Raw genomic sequence first — 5,763 nt, 5'->3', positions numbered from 1 at the left:
GGGGGTGATTTCTCACTTTCTGTCTCTATGTCTCTCTCTGTCTGGCGAGCGCATGCTCCCTACAGCTAAAAACCTCTCCAAAAAAAAAAAAGATGTAAACTAAATCTCATCTATCAATTTTACTTAAAGATAGTACTTCACTGAACAAGCAAGGTACTAATCCAAATGGCTTAACAAAGCTCATTACTGCTAAAATTTGCTCAATATTTTCCTTTTTTTTTTAGAGTTTTTTTTTTGCTATAGGGAGCATGTACTCACCAGACAGAGAGAAAGCAAGAAATCACCCCCAAGGGGAGATGGCCACACCGCAATCCCTTCTCCTCTATTCTCCTCTCGGGATCTTGGGCATGCACACACACGCACCTGGCGTGAGTTTAAGCCACCAGGTCCGGGACGTGAACCGCGGTCGACTACGTGGGAGTCCAGTGACATAGCCATTACGCTAACTGCTGGCCCCAATATTTTCCATTTTTTGAAAATGTGGTTTAATATTTAGTTCTGATGTTGCAATAAACTACCCATGGATTACTTACTTTTTTTCCAATTACCTTCATTTGATTTGAGGTATATCACTAATAAGATTAAGGTGGCCTGATTAGCAGTCCTTATAAGGCTAGATTCAACCTTATGAAGAGAAAAAACACTGCCTAAAGAGCCATGAATGAAAAATTTCTAATTTTTAACTTATTTTCTAATTTTTAATTTTTTTTCTCAGTCCTCTCCATCTCAGAGTATTTCCTTTATCAGTTTTTATGGTGTAGCCCTGAATTTATCTACCTGGAAACTCCTGTTTCAAAGCTCTTCATTTTTTGTATAACAAAAGCAAGAACATATTCTCTAGAACCTTGTTGTCCAATTGCAGTTGTTACTAGACACAGATGGCTAGTTGAGTTTAAATTAATTAAATACAATTAAAAATTCAGTTCTTCACCTGTAGTGGCTACATTTCAGTGGTCAATTTCCTCATGATGTTGGTGGCTACCATATTGGACAGTGCTGATCATTTCTATCACAATAGAAAGTTCTCTTACACAGCATGGCTCTAAAAGGTCTGTAAAACATATAGTTAATAACTTGAGCCTTGATTAAAATTCATGTTACATTTTTTAAGGAATTACTTACTTACTTAATTAATTATTATTCTTCAATTTAACCAGAGAGTGAAGGAGAGAGAAAGAGAGAGAGGGAGAGGGAGAAAGCAAGCTGCCAGGTCCAGGACTTGAACCACAGTCAGCCATGTGGGAGCCCAGTACCTTAACCACGATGCCACCTGTGGGCCCCTCAAGTTACATTTTATGAACTCCTCAGTTGTGTCTAGTATTATGTACTATGAATTGATTAAGTCCTGACACATTTTGCATAGAAAAAGAGAAAAATACGTCATGACTTTCCTGATGACCTAATATGATGTATCTGACATCATAGGTGTTATCGTTTGTTAAGTGTCTCAACATTCCTGATTGATAGATAGTGCTCGTCTCACTGTAGAAATGAGAAAACTGAGGCTATACTGGAGTATCTGGCAAGCTGAATCACTTTCCATCATAACATGTTGCTTCAAAGAGTGAAGTATACTCAAGAACCATCCTCAGGAACCAGCATGAGAGAAAGCAATGCACTAGAAAGAGCTCGATTTAGAACAGTTCCTTCCCTGAAGTCAGGACTCTAAAATATCATTTATTACTGTAAAGAACGACAGGAGATGGAGTAAAATAAAAATTTAAACAGAACCCTATTTAGAAGAAACACTTTGTTTCTGTTTTTCTTTTACCATTCATAGTATTGATAGTATTCTATCCTAAGGCAAAATTTAAAATATGTAAAGCCTTTATGTATTAATATTGGCTTTTACAGGATTATTTATAGAATGGAGAAAATGGAAATATTTAACTAATAATAGAATTATAGTTAATGAAACTCGACAGAATATTATTCAGCCACCAGTAACTGTTTGGAAGTCATATAATATAAAGAAGTGTTTTGATGTCTGTTCAGTTCAAATGGTAGTGCTAATTTAGGAAAAATATGCACAATAAAGATGACAACAATATAAGTGAAAGGTGCTCCAAAACTTAAGTGGAATGATATGAAGCACTAACAGTTCGAACCACTGGGTAGTTAGAATTTATTTTCCCCTCTTATACTGCAATGTTTGAGAATAAGATTAACTGAAATTTTTTAAATGTTTAATAATTTTACTTTTTATTTATTTTAAATTTGCTATAGGGTATGTACACTCACTGGAGAGAGGGAGACAGAAAGAGAAAGAGAGAGAAGGAAAGTGAGAAACTTCCCACCCTCCAGGAAGCGGGGGGGGGGGGGGGATGGCCATTCCGCAATCCCTTCTCCTATAGTATCGTTTTGGGATTTTGAGCATGTACCAGCACGTTTTACAAGACTCCAGGTCCAGGACTCAAAATACACAGTCAGCTATATGGGATCCAGATGCTTTAACCACCACACCACCTGGCTGGCATAAAAATATTTAACAACTTTTGTAAGAAGACAATATGGAAATAGTCACAAATTAAATGGAGAAAAGCAGAAGTTTGAAGAACTTCAATTAAACTTCACTCATTATACAAAAGAAAAGAAGCTTTTCTTATTTGTCTGCCAGATACACACACATATACTCTCTCTATGCATTAGTCTTATTTTAAAATGTATCTGGAAAAAACTCCTGGAAGTATTAAGCAATTATAACATGGCTATAGGCTATAAGGTTAATAACATAACTACAGTTTATGCAAAAATATAAAAATAATTCTTAAAACTCAACATTGAAAAACAACAAAATTAAAAGATGAGCCAAAGACCTTAACAGACATTTCACTAAAAAGGATACACAGATGGAGGGCCAGCTGGTGGTATGATGTTAGGGTAGCTAGATCTCACATGACTGACTGTGTGGTTTGAGTCCAGGATCCGGCAGCTCGAAAAACATGCTGGGCATGTGTGTGTGTGTGTGTGTGTGTGTGTGTGTGTGTGTGTGTGCATGTCCACAATCTCAAAAGGAGAAATGGAGGAGAAAGTATTGCAGTGTGACCATCCTCCACAGGGTACTTTTTCACTTACTTACTTTCTCTGTCTCTCTGGTAAGTGCACGTGCCCTACTGCAAATTTTTTTTTTTAAGAAAAGATATGAAAATGGAAAAGAAGCATGTGGAAAAACTGTTCCCTTGATCTGTCATCAGGGAAATGCAAATTTAAACCATGATGAGGAGAGATTGCTGGTGCAGAGGTAAAATGCAGCACTCTGCAAGATTCCTTTATGTGGGAAAGTTCCTGGTTGAAATCTCGAGACCTCCTGAATACTCCAGACATGCACTTGCCCATGATCTGGAGCTGGCCAAAGGCTGAGAAGGGATTATGGCTTTAAGAACCTGTTGAGGCATTCTCTCTCTCTCTCTCTCTCACACACACACATACACACACACACAAGAAACAAAGTTTGTAAAAATTAAACAATAAAATACCAATACATGACTACTAAAATGGCCAAAATCTGGAACACTGATGCCACCAAATGCTGTCAAGGATGTGTAGCAACAGGGACTCTTATTTGCGGCTGACAGGACTGCAAAATGATACTGTGACTGTGGAAGACAGATTGATAATTTCTTACAAAACTAAACATCTCTTATCAAATGAATCAGCTATTGCATGCAGTCCTTGATATTTACCCAAAGGATATGAAAATTCGTGTCCACATAAAAACTTATTCACAGATGTTTTTAGCAGCTTTATTAGAATGCCAAAAATTAAAAGTAACCAAGATGTCCTACAGCATGTGAATGGATACTGTAGTTCATCCAGATAATGGACTATCAATTAGTGTTAAGAAGAAATAAACTATTGGGGGCCAGTGGGTGGTGTGGTTGTTGGGACATTGGACTCCACTGGCTGACCCTGATCCAAGTCCTGGACCTGATGGCATGCTTTCTCGTAAGAGTCTCTCTCTCTCTCTCTCTTTGTATCTCTCTGGTCAATGTCTGTATCCTGTAGCAAATTTAAAAATAATAATAAATAAAATTAAATAATACCTTTTTTTAAAAAAATGAGCTACCAGATGCTGAGAGCAAGTCCCACTGCTAGAGCAGTGGCCCAACATCCCTGGGGATCCAGTACTGGGGAGAGAATGATGATACCCTGGAGCCCCGAGTCATGGCCAAGGACCTGAAGAGGGGCACATCTCACATATCATTTTAGTAGCTGTTGGAATTGCAGAGTCAAGTGGAGACCAAGACATATAAACAATTGGTAGCTGGAAATAGCAATAAGAAGCAAAATTCAAGACCACCTGTCCAAAGTGTGTGTGCCGCAGATAAGCACGGGTCTCTGGAAATGTCAGCCAAGGTCTGGAGGCCATTTTTACATCAGGTTGTCCCCATCACTAAAAAGGTATCCCAAGACCCCCAGTTTGACCATCTGTCAGGAGAAATATAATCCTGAGGTGTTGGACAAAACATCAATTCTTGAATGACATTGGAGCCAAAGAGAAAGAGTTTGTGAAAAAGCAGTTGAAAAAAGTACTGTTCAGGTGAGGAGCATGAGAAATTGCACCAGTTGCTTCAGCAACTGGAGCAGCAGGAAATGGCAGACCAGGAATGGAAGCAGCAGCAGGAGCTATGCCTGTCCCTGAAGCAGGAGCAGAGGACTCAAGTCAAGCAGGGCCACTGGGCATACTTCTTGAAGAAATCTGAGCAGCACCAGTTGTCCCTAGTTAAGTTCAATGAGCTGAAATGCAGCAAGATAGTGGAGAAATCCTTGAGGTGATATAGGCACCAAAATGCAGTCAAGGACAGGAGCCATTTCCCTTTGAGCTAAGAGTAACAAAGAACTGTTATCTACCACTGTCCCAGGACACATGAATCTGTGGGGACAATCTCTGGTTTGGCCCATTTTCTTGGTTCTTTCCCTTTCAAGAAAAAGGATAATATATTCCTTGAACTAGGCTGGCCCAGAGACAACTAAAGGGCTCTTGAATCGCCCATAGGGCTGGACGAAAAGAGCAGTTTCTCCTGCTAACATACCACACAGCCTCTACTTGGATCTGATTCATCATGCCCTCAGTTCCTCCTCCCATTTTTGCCTTAAATCAGTGACTTTGAAGAGAAGGAGGCAGTGAAGGCCATGGAGCCTATTCATGACTCCCAGACTGGGACTTTATGTAGCAGACACTTTCTAAACATTCTTTTTTTTTTTTTTGAGAGGTTTCTGCTATAGTGCGCATGCGCTCGCCATACAGAAAGAGAGAGACAGAGAGACAGTAAGCAAGAAATCACCCCCCAGGGGGATGGTCACACCATAATCCCTTCTCCTCCGTTCTCCTCTCAGGATCTTGGGCACACACACACACGTGCCCGGTATGAGTTTCAAGTCAACGGGTCCGGGACTCCAACCACAGTCGACTACGTGTGTGTCCAGTGACATAGTCATTACGCTAACTGCTGGTCCTTCTAAACATTCTTGTTACTCATCTTTTTATTCCACTTTTTTTGTGGGATTTTTGAGTGGCCTAACATTAGTCTTTTAGTGGACGATGTATGGGGAGGGGTAGAGTTTTGCATTGAAAAAACGAAGCAAAGGGACCAGCAGTTAGCATAATGGCTATGTTGCTGGACTCACATGTAGTCGACTGTGGTTTGTGTCCTGGACCCGGTAGCTTAAAACTCACGCCGGGCATGTGTGTGCACATGCCCATGATCCTGAGAGGAGAATGGAGGAGAAGGGATTGCGGCGTGTTTAAGAATCCTAAGTGCA

The 5,763-nt window shown here is 40.0% G+C and overlaps 1 pseudogene; it reads left to right on the top strand.

Moving 5' to 3' along the window:
* LOC102497052 (ribosomal RNA processing protein 36 homolog pseudogene) overlaps positions 1 to 4,827 on the top strand; it is a 63,974-nt pseudogene extending 59,147 nt beyond the window's left edge.
* Positions 4,828 to 5,763: the final 936 nt, after the last annotated feature.

Source organism: Tupaia chinensis, unplaced genomic scaffold, assembly GCF_000334495.1.
Source record: "Tupaia chinensis unplaced genomic scaffold, TupChi_1.0 Scaffold000600_1, whole genome shotgun sequence".
NCBI classification, from domain to species: domain Eukaryota; kingdom Metazoa; phylum Chordata; class Mammalia; order Scandentia; family Tupaiidae; genus Tupaia; species Tupaia belangeri.
Note: the sequence above shows the minus strand (reverse complement) of the source record. Positions and strands in the feature narration are given on the sequence as shown.